This window comes from Podarcis melisellensis (genome assembly GCF_964234715.1).
Source record: "Podarcis melisellensis genome assembly, chromosome: 2".
NCBI lineage: Eukaryota > Metazoa > Chordata > Lepidosauria > Squamata > Lacertidae > Podarcis > Podarcis melisellensis.
In genome coordinates, this window is record NC_138529.1 from 69,028,407 (window position 1) to 69,050,741 (window position 22,335).

Here is a 22,335-nt window from a genome sequence, read left to right on the forward strand (position 1 = left end):
TTGTGCATATGGACCTATGTGGCCCAATGCCTGTTGCTAGCATGGGAGGTTCGAAGTATGCACTGTGTCTCTCGGATGACAAAACAAAGGTTACATGGTTTTTTCCTCTCAAAACAAAAGCAGATACTGCAGAAACAGTTAAAAATTGGGTTCATGCAGTAGAACTTGAATTCGGTACTAGAGTACTTGCTTTTCAGACAGACAGAGGGTCAGAATTTACCGGGTCTGTGTTGCAGAATTTCTTTAAGAAAAAGGGAATTAAGCATCGTCTGTCTACACCTTATTCCCCCCAAGAAGGAGGCGTGGCCGAACGTAAAAATAGGGTTCTGCAAGAGTTGGCAAACTCTATGTTGTTTGATGCTAAACTTCCTCAAAGTTACTGGGCGGAAGCCTGGCAGGCGGCTACTCATATTCTGAACCGAGTATATAATTCGGTAATTGATACTACGCCTTATTTTGCTTTATATGGGAAGAAGCCCAAAGTTAATTACTTTCGGGTGTTTGGATCTCAAGCCTATGTACTTATCCCAAAAGCGTTAAGGAAAAAGGGAAGTCCAAGGGCTAGGAAACTCATCTTTTGCGGGTACGAACCACATGCCAAATCTTGGAGGTTTGTGGACCCAGGTGGGGATACTACAAGAGTGGTCCTCAGTAGGAGCGCTGATTTTTGTGAGCAGTCCGGATGGACTCACTTACACGCTAACCCTGACATTTTGAGAGATGATTTAGGCATTCATGCTGAGAAAGAAAGTCCAGAGAGTGATGAGCCAGAAGGGGATGGTGCACATGGTTCAGATGCAGATTCTGATCAGGCACGAGGTTCTTCTCCTAAGGTAGAAAAGCCAGAATCTAGGAGTGCTCCAACTTCGCCAGTCAGTAGGCCTAGCAGACAGCAAAAGCAAAGCAGGTCACCTGCAACACCAAGCCCAAGGGAGGTATCTAAACGGAGGTCTTTATCCCTAGAGGCACGTCCAGACATAAAGTCTGAGACAGATTCTGACAGCCAACGGTCAGAGGGGGCACAAGAGGAGCAATTGCGCAGGTCAAAACGCGCCACGAAGGGCAAGCCGCCAGAGCGGTTTAAGGTGACAAGTGTATACGTAAATATGGCACAGTGTGAGCCAGAAAGCTATATGGAAGTACAACAGCTTCCAAGCTCAGAAGCCGTAAAGTGGCAGGAAGCAATGGAAAAAGAGATGGCTTCAATGAAGTCTCTCGGTGTGTTTACAAGTACAGAGCTTCCGAAAGGGCAACAAGCTGTAGGTTGTCGATGGGTATATCGTTTAAAGCCCACAACTACTGAAGAGTTGCAATATAAAGCCCGATTAGTTGCAAAAGGGTTTTCGCAGCGCAAAGGTGTTCACTATTCTCAAATCTATGCCCCTACTTCAAGATCGGAGTCATTAAGAATGCTTCTAGCCTCTTCAGCTAAGAAGGGAAATAAGCTGTTTCATTTTGATGTCAATGTGGCTTATTTAAATGCAGACTTACAGGAGGAAGTCTATATGACACCACCACCAGGTTTTGAAGGAGACAAGCCAAACCAGGTCTGGCGCCTACACAAATCCATTTATGGGTTGAAACAGTCCGCCCGTAATTGGAATTCCTGCTTAAACGATGCTCTAGAGAGCATGGGGTTCAGAAAGAGCGCAGCAGATGCGTGTATTTATCTAAAAGGCTCGGGATGTGAACAAGAAGCAGTTTTGATATTTGTTGACGATTTATTATACAGTGGAAAGGATGATAAACTTGCACAACAATTTGCCACAAAGCTTGAAGAAAGGTTTCAGATAAAATCACTAGGCAATGTATCTGTTTATCTAGGAGTTAAAATTCAGCAAGATGAAAATGGTAACTATTGGCTTAGCCAAGAAGCTAAAATCCAGCAGTTGCTGGAAAGGTTTAAAATGAACAACTGTGCTGGTGTTAAAACCCCAATGGAGTTAAGTTACACAAAGGATGCTCAAACTGAGCAAAAGGCAGAGTTCTGTAATCCCGGGGTTTACCAGTCAGCGATAGGCAGTCTACTCCACATTTCACAGTGGACTCGGCCCGATATAACATATGCTGTCAACATGCTGTGTAGACAAGCTGAAAAACCATCAATGCATGCTTGGCAAGGAGTAAAAAGAGTTTTAAGGTATCTCCAAACTACCAAAAGCTTTCGCTTAAAACTATCAGCAGAGGGCAGCACACAACTTGAATGTTGGGCCGACAGCAGTTGGGCAGATGCTGGACCAGATAGAAAATCAGTGTCAGGAATAGCGATAAAATTTGGAAATGCACTAATTGGTTGGAGATCAAGAAAACAATCACTTATAGCTTTAAGTTCAACTGAATCTGAGTTCAATGCGTTATCAGATATATGTAGAGAACTGGAATTTTATAAGCAACTGGTACAAGAATTGTTTGGAGAATGTTCCCTACCTATCAGAGTGTGGGAAGACAATCAACCTTGTATTAAACTAGCTAAATCAGGTCAATTCAAGGCACACACAAAACACTTGGATATCCGTTATCAAAATGTATGCCAAAGTGTAAAACAAGGTTTAATTGAACTAAAGTATTGTCCAAGCCAAGAAAATCTCGCAGACGGTTTTACAAAAGCTTTGAGTCCGCAATCTCATAAATGTTTCTGTTCAGGTTTAAATTTGTATTAAGGTTGGTACAGCTCAGTGTTACGAGCGAGAGGGGGTGTTGCTATCAAAGGGTTAAAAGAGTAGCAGAAACGCTCTAATCACTGAGCAGCTGGAGGTCATTAGGCTTCCAGGAACATGAGTCTGTATAAATAGTCCCCCTGTTTGTTTGTTCTTCCCCTTTTTCCCTTTTGGGTGTGTGTTTTGCTGAGATGTGTGATTCGTCGCCAGGATTGTTTTTTGGTGTTTTGTAAATAAACCTTATTTTTGATTTACAAACCGCATGCTCCAGGACTCCTTTTTGGGAAGATGCTGCCTCTCCTGCCCTTCTTAGCTGCTGCGCGAAATCCTCTGCCGTGGTGAGACTTTTAAAGAAGGAAGTGCACTGGGCATTTACATTAAACTAATTAAAGTTTAATGGGACAAGAAGAGACAAAGTTCTAGACCGAATAGACAAAATAAAAAAACTGACAAATCACTGAGTCCAGATGGCATCCACCTGAGAGCTCTTATGGATCAGCAATTACTTAAGTAACAGGAAGCAGAGAGTAGGAATAAATGGAAAACCCCAACAGAGGAATGTAGAAAGCAGAGTCTCCCAAGGATTAATATTAGAACCCGTGTTTTTAAACTCTTTAATAAACCATCTTGAGTTGGGGTGAGCAGTGAGGTGGTGAAGTTTACTGATGCTACTAAATTGTTCAAGGCAGCCAAAACAAAAAACAAAACAAAACAAAAAAGGATTGTGAAGCATTTCAAAGGGACCACTTCAAACCGAGTGAATGGATGATAAAATAGCAGATACAATTTCATGCAAACAAGTGTCAAGTGATCCATGTCACAGCAAAATAACTCGATTTCAAAGATAAGGTCATGGGGTCTGAACTGGCAGCAACTGCCCTGGAATGAGACCTTAGGGTCAAAGTGGATAGATTGATGAAGAAGTCGACTCAGTGTGAGGCAGCTGTGAAAAAGGCAAATTTCATACTAGACATCATCTGGAAATGAAATGAAAATAAAACTGCTGGTTTCACTATGCCATCGATGGTGTGACAGCATTTTGAATACTACATGCAGTGAGCTCACCTCAAGAAAGGAAAAAGGTTCCCCAAACAGCACCAGACTGATCAAGGGAATGGAACAACTCTGCCATGAGGAAAGGTTATAACATTTGGGGTTTTTTAGTTTAGAGAAAAGGCAAGTCAGAGGAGCCGTGAAAGGAGTTTATAAAATTATGCATGGCATGGAGAAAGTGACCACAGAAAAGTTGTTATCCCTCTCTCACAGCACTAGACCTCATGGACACTGAATGAAGTTGAATGTTGGAAGATTTGGGACAGGCAAAAAGAAAATGTGTATTCTCTTTAAAGCCCTAAACGGCCTCGGCCCAGTATGCTTGAAGGAGCGTCTCTACCCCCATCGTTCAATCCGGACACTGAGGTCCAGCGCTGAGGGCCTTCTGGTGGTTCCCTCACTGCAAAAAGTGAGGTGACAGGGAACCTGGCAGAGGGGCTTCTCGGTAGTGGCGCCCGCCCTGAGGAACGCCCTCCCATCAGATGTCAAAGAGATAAACAACTACCTGACATTTAGAAGACAACTGAAGGCAGCCCGGTTCAGGGAAATTTTTACTGTGTGACATTTTAATGTATTTTTAATCTTTGTTGGAAGCCACCCAGAGTGGCAGGGGAAACCCAGCCACATGGGTGGGGTACAAATAATAAATTATTATTATTATTATTATTATTATTATTATTATTATTACATGGTGCATAGATAAACTATGGAGCTTGTAGTGAAGGCCACTAACTTGGATGGCTTGAGAAGAGGAGTAGACAAATTCACGGCGGTAAGTCCATCAATGATTACTAGTAACGATGGCTATATATTACCTCCAGTGTCAGAGACAGTATGTCGCCAAATACCAGTTACTGGAGAGCAGCACTGTGGAAATCTTATTTGACTCATGTCCTGCTTGCAGGCTTCCCATCTGGTTGGCCACTCTAAAAACTGGATGACAAACAGGATAGGTTTTTGATCTGATCCCGCAGCACTCTTCTTAAGTTCTTATTTATGTTAATCCTTCTTCACCTTGAGGATGGACAGGGCTGCCAAGTGTTCCCTGCTGCTGTAACCCTCTAAGACCTCTTCCCAGCTGTGAGCCTCGGACTCCCCCTGTGCATTCTTATGAGATTATTGTGGTTTGTAAGTTATTCTGTCCCCGTCCTCCACTCCCTTGTCCTTTATCCTGCTTTAATATTAGTAAATGAGCACTTCGTTGACTCTCCCTGACAATTACTTTGATATATACACATTACCTGTGTGCATCCCGAGAGCTGCCTGGCTGGTAATTAGCTCCGTAACTCAGAGGAAACAGAGAGGGCAAAGCCTTTATGCTGCTTGAATTCAGGTTTGCAAGGCAGCAAAAGGAAGGCCGAGGCTGACTCAACAGGAGGCCTGAGTCAGGGCTAATGCTTGGCCTCACAGCTTTGCATGGACAGATAAATCTCTTAATGTGGTTTAGGAGAACTTTAGCAGTAGAATATAGCCAGGTTGACCAGACACAAGAGAATACTTAAAAGATGGGAAAATACCAACAAGAGAGCTGGACACTAAGGTCACATATACAACATATATTCAACACAGATTAATCCATTTTGCATTACTTTCTATGGGAAAGCATGCCTTGGTTTTGGAACGCTTTGGTTTTGGAACGGACTTCTGGAATGGATTAAGTTTGAGAACGAAGGTACCACTGTATTATTTTTCAGTTTAACGGATGACATAATTCTCCCTGTCCAGCAAATCCTCTCCACTTCCCAGTGGGGAGGAATTGCAGTGGAGCACATGGCCACCCACTCCCCTCCGGGAGCAAGGGATGAAGTCCCGTGTCCCCTGGAGGTTCCCAGCCACGTCCTTCGCCTGCCAGCCAATCCGCTGGCTGGGGACGTGGCTGGGCCCCATTTAAACTGAGGCACAACCTGGAGAGCTTCCTCTTGGCTCACTTCCTCAATCTCCCGCCCTCCCTATTTTCAGGTTTCGAATTTGGCCTTGCTATGGACCTCGGTTGGTCGCCGTTGAGGGGCCTGGTAGGAACTTTTCCACTTGGCAAATTGGCATGGGCCATTTGGTTTTCACCTACCTCTTAGCAATTGTCACAACTTTGTAAGATTTGGTGGTTAGGCATTGGTTGATCTTATGATGGGGGAGGGGAGGTGTGACCGTCACCTGCCCCTCCAAGCTTAAGGGTCTCCCGTTAAAGGAATCCGGGGGTGTGGATCTTGTCCAAAGACCGGGGCTGGGCGAGGGCCATACTACGACCCTGTCGGGAACCCAGGGGGAGCTCGAGTTGGTTTGCATCGACAGAGCTCCCCCTACCGGTGGTTGACCCTTACTGGACTCCCTGCATGATGGGCAGGAGTCAGATATAATCGGGTCAATTCCAATGCCTAAGCCAATAGCGCTCACATTCTGTAACCAATAAAGTTGTGGCCCAAATTTGCCCAATAACATTAACCTAATATCTGTGTCCTTGTGTCTTATTCATCAACGCGGGGGTGGTCTCGGCATGCAAGAGACATCCCAGGGCAGATGGACAGCCAGTGAGGATGCAGATGTGCCATGGGATAGACAGGCGTACCCAACCTGGGGATACTTATTGGGACTCCAGCTGGGTGCTTTCTCTTTGTGAAGGAGAAGAGAATGCACATCCCTGTCCAAACAATCAACTGCTGGACTAGTTGTAAGACTGGACAATTGGAGACACACTGCTAAATGAGAAACTATTCATTTTACAGCTATTCTGAAAATCCAGGGAGAGCTCAGACTGGTGCATTACAAGCAAGAAGACACTTGGCTTAGCTTGTCTTGTTGGCTGAGTCCATGAGACAGCGAAACAGCACTGACTCATGCGCTAGCAGCATGTACATGACTAAAGTGCAGCAGCTCTTCCAAACTGCTGTAAAGCAGCCCGAGGTTCATAGTACTTCCATGAAGTTCTTTATGGTGGCACCACCGCTGCTGAAAAATGCAGTAATTCACAACAGTGCCCACGACTAGAGCTGAAGGGAAGCCATAGTGGGTTGCCAAAAGGCACCAAAGCTATGTCCAAAATGCAACTTGACTCTAACAGTTTCTGAAATGCAATAGCTGGTGCCTACCTACCAGACTAGACAAGAGGGATTCATCTACCTGCCACTGCTAGTTCACTTATGGTTCTGGTTAAGGAAAATAGCTCACTACTGAAAATGGGAGAAACACAATTTAGAAAAATAGAAATGTCAAGCTAATAGTCCACTACCTAAAAATGGGCTATTATCTACTTTTACTCCTTAACAGAGTGATGGCTTTTTCACTGGAAAAAAAAGTTTTGGTCTTTTTGAATGTAGATGTTGACTAGAATGTGTTAACTGTGTATATTAATTATACATTTAATTTTTAAAGTGTCTCTTTTCTGCTCTCCATCCCACATTAAGAACATTTGCACAAATAGTGCAAAAGAGACTCAAAAGTGCCCTTACAGTCATGTGCAAGAAAATGTTCTCCATCATATCAAAAGCAACTCTAAAGATGTTCATCCAGTTGTATTTTAAAATGACAGAGGCATTAAAATTTCCCTTTTGTCTTAACTGTTTCTGACAAAGAGTCCCTGATCTCTTCTTTAATTGGAGATGTTGCTGAAGGCTAATGTATTAAATGAGACTGATTTTTCTCCCTAGGATATGTCACTCCAACTAAAAGTGTACAAGCAAGTAGAAGTGTGTGTGTGTTTTTTTTTCAAAAGCCATTCCAGACCCATCACTCCCAAACAGCACATCCATTTAAGATGGTTGTTTATGCAAAGCAGGGATGGTGAACTTTTGGTCTTCCAGATGCTGCGGGACTCTAACTCCCATCAGCCCCAGCCAGGGATGATGGGAGTTGTACCAGCAAAATCTAGAGCAGCTTTTGCCAACCTGGTACCTTCCGGATGTTGTTGAACTTAGTGCTGGCTAGGCTGATGGTATTGTGATCCAATAACATCTGGAGCACAGCAGGTGGGCAAAGACTGATGGAGTGTGCCATGGGTTCCCAATCCCTGCTGTAAATAAACTGATATGTGGACTAATGGTGCACAATGCTGATTTGGGGGAAGCTGAACGAGAGAGCCAATTTCAGATTCAGAGAGTAATGGCTCAAACTTGGGTTCAGAGTGGGGACACTCTTGCAGCAGTAACTCTCAGTGGAGAACAGTTCCCTATTTTCCTCCTTGCTCCTGTCAGACTGTAAACACAAACCTGAATGTTCGCAGTACAAGCAAACAAAATAAAATAAAAACTCCCTCTCAGGCATGTGTGAGCTTAAAAGCTTTCATGGCTCCGCTTGGTATAAATAGCCCTGCTTGCTTCTTACAAAGGTTGGCTGGCAACTAAAGCAACGCACGGCTGCTTGAGACATCAGCTGGAGTTTTGCAGTTAAAGGTGCATTGCTATGCAACTTTAACATCCAAAGTAGGTATTGTAAACCAGCCTTTCTCCTTCAGGGGGTTTAAAAAAAATATTCTCCTCTAGGCTGGAGTTTCATAGCAGGGGAAGAGATCCTTTTCAAAAGCCACCACCTGCAGAGTGTGCAGTTAAGATACAGCAAGGAAAAGGAACATGACCTGTTTTGTGCCCTTGGTTGGTAGCTGGGACATTTGATACCAAGCCATCACAAATAAATGCAGACAATATTGTGAATACATTAATTAGTATTAGTATTAGGAGACAACCCTCCTGCATAGTTCACTGTTCTTGAGATGTTGACAGCAAATCTGACATTTCCCGTAAAAGAGGCCCATGTGGTTGAACAACCCATGGGTATGGTGTACAGGGGAGCTCAAATTTGTGCATCCTGAATATTTATCAGGACAACAACAACAGTAAAAGGTAACCTTTATATAACTTTCCATTGAGGCTTTGTACCTACTTCAGAGTTCTTTAGTTCAGGTTCCAGAAAGAGCAGGTGCTTTCAAAACCCTGCAGCTAATTTCATCCGTGTTAGTAGCATGCTTGAAGAGAATTCTGCCAAGGCAAAATATGAACTTTTCAACATGCACAAATGAATGATAAGTCATGAGAAGGAATGTAACTAGATCTTGGAGCCCGCTGTGTAAGTACCCCTGCTTTCTGTCAACTCGTACTTAGGCCAATATGTTCTGCAGTTTCTGAGCAGTAGAGCTCTAAATATCATCGGGGGTGAATTATCAGAGCATCATCACTGGCACAGAATAGATCTCTAATTAATTGCTCTCCAAACATAAACGCAGCTGTTTTCCAATAAATTTAAATATGACACCATCTGTCCAAATCTGGATTACAATACCTTACTCCACATCATTTGATCTAATACATTGAAGGCCTCAGGAAGTGCTGAAAATACTCACCATTTTTTATACCCCAAGATGCTGAGGAAGTAACTGGAGAGAGAAACATTTTCTGTTGTTCGGCATGAAATAGTCTTGAGAATGTTTATAACTGTGAGGCTTTTAAGCATTGTGTCATGGATAAAATGGTGCAAAATGAAAGAAACTGAGTGTGATGTCCTAAGCCCAGGGTGGGCAGCCTGTGGCTTGAGGAATGTATGCAGCTATCAGCCTGATTTCATGTGGCCCTGAGTATAAATTCATGTGGATGACAAGAGGTGTATAGATACTATACATCTAAACTACATTTACTCCCTCCCAAAGAATCCTGGGAACTGGAGTTGGCCACTCACAGTTCCCAACACTTTTAAGAAACTACATTTCCCAGGAATCTTGGGAGGGGTGCTTTAAATGTATGGTGTGTACACAACCAAGGAGTGAGAAAACAAGAAAAAGGATGGACATGTAAGAGGGTAAAGGAGTATTGGTAAATGATTTATAATGAATGGAATAAAAAATGTTTAAAATTACCTTCCCTCCAAAACCAGAGTCCTTTCTGTTGGGGATAATTCAGACTGAAATTCCCAGGTGTCAGAAAAGGTTATTTATTTGTGCGACAACTGTGGCCCATGTTTTCTTAGCCTCAAAATGGAAAATGAGTGAGGACCCAACCAAAGAAGATTGAAAACTTAAGTTGACAGAATATGTGTAACTTGAAGACTTAACATATGGAATAAGAGAACAAGAAGAACATACGGTACATTTAAAGAAGATTGGAAAACATTTATTGACTATATGGAGAATAATTGTGTACAGCTGAAACCGCTGGCAGCATTAAGATAAATTCAACAGTGTAAATAAGTTTTGATGGATGTAATAATGGGAAACTGATTGGTATAGTTTTTGTGAAATATTCAGGGATATAATATATGTAAAATGAACCATGGAAAGAGAGGAAGGGAAGTCATTGATATCTTAAGTATGTGAAATGTTTATCTGAAATGGTAATGAATTTACCAAAATTTAATAAAAATCATGTATATAAAAAAGAGAAAGGGGGTTGGCAGGAAGAGAGAGAGGAAGAAGGAGACAGAGAAGGAATATGGGTTGCCTCAGCCACCGCTGGCTCTGACAGATTACTCCTGAGGGAATGTGGCCTTCAACAACAGCAAAAAGTTCCCCCTCCTGTCCTTAGGAAATAAAACTCCAGCAAAGTATGAAAGTTCAAATTCAACTTTTAAATTCTGAATGTGATTACATGTGAGGATTTGCCAAACATGCCTTCCTCTTAGCTTGTTTCTCCCTTTTGTCCGGCGTTGTGCTTCATCAAAGTCCATGACGCCTTTGGTAGAGGCTATTCGCCAACTGGAGTGCTCATACACCAGTGCTTCCCAATTGCTTTTACTGCATTTTTTTTTTTTTAGATTTGTCTTGAAAGTGTGAATGAGACAAATGTGTTTTCAAAATACATGTAATTACACAGGCAGAGAGCCAGAATAAGTTCTAGCTTTCTTTGAGTTTCCCACAATAATGTATGATGTTGTCCCGAGTAGCAAAACCAGCAACAAGACTGAAAGGGAATCAGGATGAAAGTCATAGATGAAGACTGGAATAGGGCAAGAGGTGTAGATCCCTGTGCAAAAAGAATCCTTCCCAGTTCAAAACAGCAATCTGAAGGGACATTCTGAGCTTTCATACTGAGAACTCGTATCTAGAAGCATGGTGTGGATACAGAGATAATACAGGATTTGAAAGGTCTAGGAAGATTCCTTTTACTGATAGATAATATTTATCTATGGGGATTTTAACTGGGAATCTGTTTATGAGCAAGACCTGATGAGCCCAGAAACACTGGATGTGTATCTGAGGACTGGAATTGGGGGACACTGGCTGCTCACTGAGTACCACACAGCCCAGCCCAGCCTCTTCTCAGCTCCAGCAGCACTGGCAGGTTCCCGCCTGCTCATCATGGACCTGCGGCTACACTTTCCTGAGCAGGAAAGTTACTAAATATTGAACAAAGGTTTGGCTGGAGTTTTATCCTCTAAATAAATCACAGGCTTGAGCGGCCGTCAACAGAACCTCGTTGTGCTGAGCTAAGGAAATCAGCTGTGCTCTGCCTTTGATCTTCCCTTACAGTTCTACTCTCCCTTCTCTTGGTCTGTGGCATTAGAATAAATAGTTTGGTAAATTAGTTTGCTTTGTACTTGTATCACAGAACACAGAAGTACTTTTCATCATCTCCGCCCCCATCCTCGAGCTCCTCTCTCCTCTCTGCTTCATTCCTAAACAGCCAAGCCTTGAGAGAAAAGTGGCCTAACTTATCTGCTGAGTGCCCATTGAACGTGCAGCCTGTATGAGTCAGGACCCCATCTCTCCCTCTCCTGTTTCCCTGCCTTCATGTATTATAGATGGCTTGGCTGTCAGAGAGCCCAGCTCACTGCCTCAATAATTGATGCGCTGCAGCTCCTACCTTCTGCGGGCTTCTGGGTGCCTGCCACAGCCATAGCTGCAGCAGCACACTAGTTCTGGGGGACTTACTTCTCCATGGCTACTTGCAAAGAGAGCGAGCAGGATAATAGTAAAGAAGCAAGCTCAGGCATGAGCTCTCATCAGAATGGAGAGATTTTGCAAAGGGAGCATCCAAGGTTGCTGGACTTTCAGCAGAGTGGATGGGGATGGTCTGAAGTTCTACCTCTTCCTCTCCTAGAGCCTGATGGAACGGCTGCTGATAGATGGCGCTTGAGGGAGGAGTCTGGATGAAGATGGTCTTTCTGAGTGGAGCAGATGGAGAGGGCTAGTCATAGTACACAGAAATCTGTAACTTGCAGCCAAGAGCCAGTCAGGAAACGATACCTGGGAGGCAGACAGAAGGTGCCTCAGCTTCTCGAGACTCAGCCCACCTACTTAGCTGAAGTGTTAGAGGAACAGCAAGGATAGATTGCAGCAGCCCAGTATTCAAGCTCTCTGCCTCTTCAGGTTTTGTTTTTCCCCATCTTCAGATTTCATCACATTTTTCACCACGCCCTCCAAATCTGGCTCCCTCGTCAGCTTTGTAGAAGTCTGCTTTCACAGCATTTGTTGCACGATCCCATGCATGCTTACTCTGAAAAAAGTTTCGTTGTGTTAAATGGAGCTTCTTCTCAAATAAGTGTGCATAGGACTGAAGTCATAGTCTTGTTTTATTTTCAACACACCAAGAGCAAGTACAGATAATCCCCACAAAGAAAACCACTTGAGAATGAGGGATGGGAAGTAGACAACATGTAAGGGCCCCTATCTGGAGCCCTGTGTGAGAGAGAGTTCACCCAGCACTGAGTTGATGGGCTCCTCAATGCCAAGTATCCATAGATACATCCCATTGTGGTAGTCAGTTGCGAGAGAAGGGATTTCTCAGAGTGGAGCAGCAGGACCTTGGACAGCACTGAGATGGAAACTTGCGCCCAAAGATCTCAAGTCCAGCTGAGATCCACACTAGAAACTATACCATTGGGAAACTGGCAACTGTATGAATGGATGTTAAAGAAATTAATAAATAGTGGCGGGGGGATCTAGATATGGATCCTGTTGAGGGGAATAGGGACTTTCTTTTGGAATGTATCTTTTGGAATGTAAAGTATGCCTTCAATTTTAATCCAGAAAAAAATGCCCTAGGCAGGTATAGAACATTAGGAAAATATGCTGTGAAGTAGTGGATATCAGGTGGAATCCGCAATTGTGGGGTGGTTAATATGGGGATAATCTTTTACTGGTATGCCTTTCAACTGCAGTGCTTTAATCTTGTCTAGCACTAGCAGCACAGAGTCAGGACGAATGAAGCATTTGTAAAAATAGCCCATGAGCCCATACAGTTACTTACCAGAAGAAACTGGCTTTGTAGTCAGATTCTTGATTCTAAGACTTCTGCCATTTTTTAGAGGGAAGTTGTTTCATTAACCCATTTAGAACAGAATTGCCTACGACATGACTCAGACAGGTTGCCCTGATTCTGAAAGTCAATGTGTGTAATGTTCACTGTCATGATCTCTGCAGTGCTACAGCTCAGGGATAAAGCATTAGGAGGACTTGGGCAGGGTTAATTCAAACCTTGGTACTGCCTGCTAGGGGATCTTAAGACAGTAGTTCTAGCAAAGAGAACCACTTCCAGTCATAAGGCACAGTACTGGTCTACATGGGCCAATTGCCTGACTTTGTACGAGACAGCTAATGATATATCCTTTATCATTTCATGTACTGTAGAACAGAACAGGCCCAAGCAGCATTGGAAAGCTTGCTGATTTTATTATTCTAATAAGACGAATTAACCACAGGAGCTCTTGAAAGCAGTGAATATATTGGAAAATCTATAATCTTAAAAACCATTGTAAACAGTTAAAATGGTTAATAGGATTGGAATAACACTTCTGGTTTAATGATGAATTTTGGACACAATGGAGAGGTAAAATATTTTATTATTATAAAAGATGCAGGGAAAAAAGATTAACAATAGGACCCACAAAACAGAGGAGGGAAGTCCAGGAGATTCCTTAGAATCTTGTTTCTATGTTGTAAGTTGGATATGTGACTACAAATTTTTAATCTGAAAAAACAAACAAATAATTTTTTATATACAAATGACATTATAGGGTCCCTTCATACCTTCCCATGGTGATGGCCCATGATTCTGCAGTAATGCTTGAATGCCAAGACAGATAGGAGAAAGTGCTTCATCACACAGTGCACAGTTAAAGTATGGAACAAACTCCCACAGGAAATGGCAGTGGCCACCAACTTGGATGGCTTTTAAAGAAGATTGGACAAATCCATGGAGGATGAGGCTATCAATGATGACTAACTTTGATGGCTATGTTCTGTCTCCATGGCTGGAGGCAGTGATGCTCTGAATACCAGTTGCTGGAAACCACAGGAAGGGAGAGAGCTCTTGTGCTCGGGTCCTGCTTCTAGGTTTCCCACAGACATCTGGTCGGCCACTGTGAGAACAGGATGCTGGATAAGGTGAGCCATTGGTCTGTTTCAGCAAACTGTCCTTATGCTCTAAAGCCAGCGCAACCTGACCAGGAGACCGACACACAAAACATGCCCTTTCCACATGTTTCTGGCTTCTAAACATTATTCAGGAAGCTAACTGCCTTCCACTGACTCAGATCATTGGTCCAGCTAGTTCAGTATTCTCACCCCAAACGTGAGTCTCCAGATGTTTTTTTCTTTAAAAACATTTAGGGGTACTCTCATTTTGACTCAAGAAATCACCATTTTATAGTTCAAATCAGGGAAAATAAATACAGCAAATGGACAAAAGTACAAAGATTCACAAAATGTTTAGGGGTATGTGTACCCCTGCGTCTCCCCAGAATAAAAGCACTGACTACAAGTCCCATCATCCCTGACCACTGGTCCTGCTAGCTGGGGATGATGGGAGTTGTATTTCAAAAACAGCTGGAGACCCAAGATTGGGAAACCCTGGTTTACACTGACTAGCAGGATTCCATATAGGGTTTCCTCCCAGCCCTACTGGCAGGTGTCAGGGATTGAACCTGAGTCCTTCTGCATGCAAATGCAAAGCAGCTGTTCTACCACTGAGCTACAACTTTCTCTCATTGCTGCCAGTGGTGTGTGATGACCCTGTAACAGAAATGTGCCTCCTTTAAGGATGCAGTAAATGCAAGAGCTGCCTCCTGGCCATCTGATTGAGACAGGGAGTTTTTAAGCTAAGATGCTAGCGGTCTTTCTGCTTCTCCGTTCCATCTCCAGTGTTTTTATTAATTCTGCACAGCTCCTGTGTCAGAGGGCCCCCTTCCAAGCTCCAGTGCACACCTGATGCGCACACTCTGATGGCCCAGGTGGACGCTGTGTTCTAACAAGCAGCACCCTGCTGTTGTGCTGCTTAAACAAGACATCAAACATTGTTATCATCAGCCTTGGCTTCCCCAGGTTTCATCTCCCTGCCGTATTTCTCTATTGCACTGGGGCTAATTTGGGAGAACTGCTGTGTTTGATGGGGAAAGCTTTGCTCGAAATCAAAGTTTGGTTCAAAATTGGAACAGTCTTGCTGCGCTCGTAGTTCATACACTAGGTCTGTCTGCAGCAAGTAAAATGAGCAAGAAAGGGTTGACTGACATGTTTGAACTGCGGCCTGGAAAAGGTGTCGGAGCTCAGTGGTTGAGCACATCCTTGGTACGCAGAAGAGCTCTTGTTCAGTCCTCAGTAAAAAGAATTTCAGATATGAGGGCTGCAAACTATTTCTCTTGTCACCCTAGAGAGCTGCTGCCAGTCAGAGCAGGCTGCACTAGGCCAGATGAATCCATGGTCCGACTCAGTATAATGTGGTTTCTTCTGTTTGATAACAGCACATAGGGCTGTATATGATGCTGGTCCTACTCAGAGCAGACCCATTGAAAATAATGGCCCTGACTGACTTGGGACCAAGTCCTCTGAGCAGAACTTGTAAGTATTCCCAGATGGAGTTCTTGTGTCTTTCTGATTCATTGGAGGGTTGTTGCCTGTCAGATAAACATTACTGATCTGAAGAAGAATGTCAGTATGATGAAACAAGTCCTTCTAATGACTACCTCATTGCCTTGTGTTACGTTCTTTGACTTAACCTAACAAACAAAGAAACAAACTACAGTAGCTAAAAATGGAGAGCCATGGCTGTGTTCCAAAAGAGCCGCTTATTGTTTGCCAAGTTAATTCCTTTTTTAAAAAAATAATTTTTATTAACAGGCCAATCACATCACATTATCCAAATCACATTGGTTCCAAATTATACAGCCAAATTTTAAATTTTGTTGGGGGTACCCATACATCAAGCTCCGAACGAGTCCAAACATCACTTATATTGCTGCTTTAATTAAACAGTTCAATCCAGATAGTCCTTTATTACTTTCTTCATCTTCTTGTTATTATTGCCAAGTTAATTCCTATCACCTTTTGTCTCAGTCACATCAGTTGTCCTATTTACCTCACCTGAGTTTCTCCATCCTGTTTTCTAGACCTTTCTGCACCACCTAGTTTTCCCAGTTAGGTACAGGTTGCCCTTGGCTTGTTCCTTTCAACTTAGTGCTCAACTCTTTTCTGTAGAATGCAGACAATTTGACGCAGCTTGATGTAGCCCTCATTTCGCTGCAACTTGCTCCTTCCTGTAAATGCTGGTTTCAAACCAGCTATCCCTTCCTTGCTGGCTTCCCAGACAGATAGAAATAATGCAGTCTCATTATGTTGCTACAGCACACTCCAGTCTATTTTCTGTCATTGCAGCACCTCTAAAAAACAGTGTCTTTTTAAAAAAACAGTTTTTGTTCCATGTGAAGAAGCTGGAAAGTGCTTCATGCAGCCTGTTAAATACTTGTCCTTGTTTATAAATGCATCTCCCACAGAACTGTCACCATCTTCCCTAAAAAGGTCTCCTGTGCCTTTAAGCCGTGACTGATGGTGAAAAATTCAACTGCTGCTTTCCCTTCCAATGTGGTTCTATGACTAGAAAGCTCCACCTGTTTAGTTTCTTGCAGACATGCAACTATGAGAAGCACAGAGGGGCTTGGCATGTGCAGATGTAACACATGGGCAGCCATGGTGTTATGTACTGAGCTAAATCCTAGAAAAATAGGATCTAGAATGAAGCAGTCTGATTGGTCCGCAGGAGCCACCCAATCCAGCTCCATGTGGAAGTGAATCCGCGACCTGATTGGCCTGCAGGAGCAGCCCAGAATTAGCTAATCACGCGGGGCCCATTGTGTAAATAATGTATATATAGCTAGACATTTTGGGGAAAGTTTCATTCATTGCTACTATGAGCTGAATAAAGAGCATGAAATTCACACTCGACTGCGAGTATATTTCATATGGCTACATGTGTATGTATTTCTCCAACTCATGTGTGAGCACATCACAGGTAAGTGCTGAATCTTCAGAACTAAGAGCAAACATTTCCATGGGACCCAGTACTGGGAAGCAAAAGTGCCTCTATGAAATGCACCTTTAGTCTTCTTTGTGCCAAAATGAATAAACTGAACTGAAACTTAACATTTGCCTTCGAATCATTCTTGCCGTTTTTCTTTGTGTCCTTTGTATTCTTTCAGGGCCTTCTACACAATGAGACCAGCAGAACTAGGTACCGTAGTTTGCAATCCTCTCTAATATGAACATAAGTTGTCATTGTCTGGTTAAGGGCCCTGATAATCTTTGTCTCTGCTACAGCATTCTGGGAACTCGTGTTCAGTTCATTTTTCAAAATGACCTCTGAGCCCGCATTTTGTGTGCCTACATGCCTAACCTTGCTTTTGCTTTGCTAAAATAGAAATCAAAGAAGCCTTATTGCCACTGAGTGGATAGAAACCTTTCCAAAGAAGAGCTCCTCCATATGTGCCTCCTACAAGTAGGTTTCCTTTTGTCTGAAGTATTGTCTGCTGTTTCTCCCAGAGAAGTTGCTTTAAGATTATATACAAAGCCTCTGGAGTTAGCTGCTCTGGCTGTGGGCGCGGAGCTGAATGGGACTATGTGTCACTTTAAATGGTAAACACAGTGGCCCAGTTCACAGGTAATGCTGAGCTAACTCATGGCTTAGCATGAGCAAGCAAATGTGTAGGCTGCCAGAGAAGATATTGTTTCCCCTTGACTCCTTCCCAGCTGTTTTGCTGTTTGGATTTTGCTGTGTTCCACTGGAACCCAGCCTTGTGGTTTATGTGGGATATCTAGCCTCATATAACCAACATGCCTAAGTCTGATTAATGCAGGAAGGGGTTAAGACCACAGGGTAAGCTGTCCTGCCAGGCTTAGCTCACCTTAGGTGGGACTAGGTAATCAAGCCTTTGTTCCCCTCAAGTCTACCTTGTTAGTGTAATGTGAACAATGGGTTAAATTACACAGTGCTTGCTCTTGAGGAGCACATTCACTATTCAGTGGGAAGAAACTCCAGAGAAAACCCTCGTTATTACATATTTTTACATGGCTGTTTATTTGTATATATTTTAAAATTTTACATATGGATGTTTTATGATAGCCTATATTTGTCATGCCTAATAAAGGTTTGGAGTACATCCCCTGCCCCCCATGTCTGAATGTTCTGAGGTAAGAGTGTCAGGTGCACTGAGTTACCATAGCAACACCAACAAGGTTAAGCGTATGACTTGCGGAGTCATTCAGCCTCCCATTGGTTCAGAAAATATGCCTGTGTGTGGAGATGGATATAATAGTCTCTAGGGTATTACTTTCATTATGTCTGGTCTATGTCCTATTGCAAATGCTGATGCTATCCTGTCAGGGTCTAGGAGCAGGAAATCTCTGAAGACTCTCCTAGGACTCTACATAGTTTGCTGATATGTCACACAGGTTGAGGTGTGGTGAACTTCCAAGTGACAAGTCACCAACGTACCTGAGAAGCTCAATGTATGAGGAGGTCTGAGCTGGTTGCTCTAGACCACATGGTTTTCACAAGCTACTCTTGAGTTCCTATACCAATAATTTAGAAACTTTCACTACTGTAACTATGTCAAGTTTTACTGCCTGTGTAACTTTTTCTGAACGCTGTTTGGAAAAGCACATGAAACTGACCTTTAGAGACTTTGTAAGTAAACCATTTTTAACGTACCAAATGTGTGGACTTTGTCTATGCTAGGGAAAGAGGGAGACTTTGGAAGGATCTGGAAGGGTATATTTTAAAGGCCTAACAGACTGGTATTTCTATGCTTTACTTTGCTTTAGTGATTTTAAATCTCTGCTGGGGTTCTCTCAACAAAGAGTACTTGCCCCAAACTTGCATCTTGACATCCAGAAATTCTCCTTTTATACTTGTTTTTCCTTGCCACTAACATTTTAGCTCTCTCCAGACAAACCACAAGCTGCTACCATGGTTTGTCCTATGGTTTACAGCTCATGGTTTGTGTGGAAGAGCTAAACCATGAGCCTGACTTTTGACAACTTGCTAAGCCAAACCATGAGAGCCTCTGCATCTATTTACCATCTGAGAGCCTCTGCATCTATTTACCTTAAAAAATATAGTTCTTGAAACATGCAGAACTTGCCAAGAAAAGCTGCAGTGCCCTCAGTACCGTATTTTTCGCTCTATAGGACGCACCGGACCACAAGACACACCTAGTTTTTGGAGGAGGAAAACAAAAAAATAATAATCTGAATCTCAGAAGCCAGAACAGCAAGAGGGATCGCTGCGCAGTGAAAGCAGCAATCCCTCTTGCTGTTCTGGCTTCTGGGATAGCTGCGCAGCCTGCATTTGCTCCATAAGACACACACACATTTCCCCTTAATTTTTAGGAGAGAAAAAGTGAGTCTTATAGAGCAAAAAATATGGTAAATAGAAGCTTTCTACTGGAAGGAGCAAGGCTTGCATCATGTTACTCACTTAGAGCTACCAGCCCCACCCTATAGAGCTTTTGGTTGGAGGGCTCCTACCCAGTGGAGTTTGCATATACTGCCACAGCCCCACCCACTTCACTGAAGGCCAGGAAGCAATATTGTCTCCCTAGACCAAAGCTTCTCCCTTGTGCCCAAGGCTCCTGGCAAGATCTGTGAAAAATTTGTTGCTGCTATGTGCTTCATCATATTAGATTTACCCTCTGCTGCTAGTTTATGGTGGGTTTCTTATCCATCACCTTAAAACAAGAGGAAACGGCACTAAACAGGCAGACAAGGGCAGATACCAATTTGTATAATATTTGCATACTGGGAGATGATTCTTATAAAATGCATCTCAAGTAGCAAGGAAGACTGTGACCAGGTGACTCCATGTGCCCATTCTGTCCACTGCCCAGGTGCTAACTTGATGGGCAACTTTGATGCCCCTCCTGCTCTCCCATCTTCAGGTTCTTTAAAGCAGACTTGAACCCAACAGCCCTTCCAAGAAACAAAGATAATAGTGCTACCCTAACCCTTTTACTAATTCAGTGAAAGCTCCAGCTTCCCCCTTCCTCCACCTGAGTCATCTAATATGACTGGCTGATAGGCAGAACTGCTCTTTCAAGGTTTTTCAAAGAGGTGGAAAAGCATTTGAAAAACATAGCTTTGCAAAAGGCAGTGCCTTCTCTAGGTTTGCTTATTGCTGTTGTTGGTTTTAAAAAGACACCTTGGCTTCATCTTTTGGCAACCTCACTGTGAGGAGTTCAGCCCTGAAGGAGGCATGCTCATCCATCTCCAGCATGACCTTTGAAGAGTTTGTGTGGGGAGACACAAAATGCATATTTTGGCAACGTGTTCTAGACCCCGGAAAGGAGAATGTTACGTAATGTTAAAGTAACATTCTCCAGCAACCTTCCACAAAGTGAAAGTAGGAAGCCACTTTAATAATTTCTCTTTCAAAGCCTTTCTACATGGGACTGGGAGGTGGCAACTGCAGAACTCAGAAATCCCTCTGAGTTTCCTCAGAGATGCTAGGTCACCATTCTGCCTTGGAGCCTGGATTTTGCCCAGGGCTGTATTTGTGGCTGGCCACCGAGACTCACTCAAGCGTTGATGCTGCTTAATGTTCTGAATCTTGGTTTATTCATCTCGTACCTCCTTCCAGCATTTGCAGTACTTTGCAAATGTGAACCATTCTGAAAGGCACATTGAAGAAGAGCACATGTGCCTAGCAGGCTGCCCCTGGCTGCAGAGCCAATTGCACCTCACTAAGCTTTCCTTGATATGCCAGAGTGCTTCTTCATCCAAAGAGCCCTCACTAATTCCTGGTATGCTGGGACCTGGTCAAAAAAGAGGGCTGGTTCTGGGCCGATGCTTAATTGGTTTAAGTCAGCAGTGCACATGGAAAGGAAGCAGTGGAAGTCAATGCAGAAACACAGGAAGTTGCCTTACGCCAAGCCCTTGTTCCATTTGTCCACTTAGCTCTCTATTGTCTACACTGAGTGGCAGCAGCTCACCAGGATTTCAGACTCCAAGCCCTACCTGGAGATGCTGGGATCTCTTGCATGCAAAGCCTGTGCTCTACCAGGTTTTGACAACCTTCCCAATGATCAGTCAAGGTGTGTCAAAAGGACCTGTGGAAGATGAAGGAATCATGTTGGGATCGCCCAGCCCAGCCCGTGTCCAGGCCTGCATCCCCATTTGCTGAAACTGGGATGCAGGCCAGGATCCGGCTCCTGACAGGAGGTGTGGGCTTATGGCCACACCACCTACCAGGAAGGAGCTCTGATCAGTGGCGTAGCGTGGGGGGTGCAGGGGGGCCGGCCACACCGGGCGCAACATCTGGGGGTTAGGGTTAGGGGCACAAATCCACAGGTTAGGGGGCGCAAATCCACGGGTTAGGGAGCACAAATTACTTGCCTTGCCCCGGGTGCTGACAACCCACGCTACGCCACTGGCTCTGATGCTAGGATCTGATGCTAGGATTCCCTCACTGGAGTCCCGGTGAAGCCTCTGCCATCCCACAACACCACCACACCAAAAGGATGCCCACAGGCACAGCCCAACATCATAGAATACTTTTGCCTTTTCTCTCTGCCTTTTCTCTTTTCCTCACTCACTCTCCTTCCTTCTCAGTGTGTCTTTTTCTCAAACTGAAGCTTCTGTGTCTCACAAATCAAGTCATAGAATTGCATGTCCAATCTCGCTCACCATCCATTCCACACAGCCACCCCAATCATCCACTACCTCAAGCAGCGCCTCTACCAACCACGCATACGTAAATGAATCGCACTCAACAATATTACAACCCACATATAAAGGGTCACTGCCAAGCATGCACATATAAGATACACTCCTGATCTGAAGTAGTAATGGACTCATGCTCCACTCCCACTGTGTTGAACCAAAAGCGGACTGCAAACTCCATCTTGGTGGTCAAGATAATCCCACAATTAATTGAGCTCATATATGTTTATATTCACTTGCTTTGATATAAGCTAATTGGCTTATATAAGGCTGATTGTCGAAGAATTGATGCTTTTGAATTATGGTGCTGGAGGAAAGCACCATTGAGAGTTTCCTCCAGCAAGTTTCCTCTGCAAGAAGATCAAACCTATCCATTCTTAAGGAAATCGGCCCTGAGTGCTCACTGGAAGGACAGATCGTGAAGCTGAGGCTCCAATACTTTGGCCACCTCATGAGAAGAGAAGACTCCCTGGAAAAGACCCTGCTGTTGGGAAAGATGGAGGGCACAAGGAGAAAGGGATGACAGAGGACGAGATGGTTGGATAGTGTTCTTGAAGCTACCAGCATGAGTTTGACCAAACTATGGGAGGCAGTGGAAGACAGAAGTGCCTGGCGTGATCTGGTCCATGGGATCACGAAGAGTCGGACATGACTAAACGACTAAACAACAACAACAACATGTGTTATCCCTATCTGTGGGCTTGGGATGTTGGGCTCTGAGCCCAG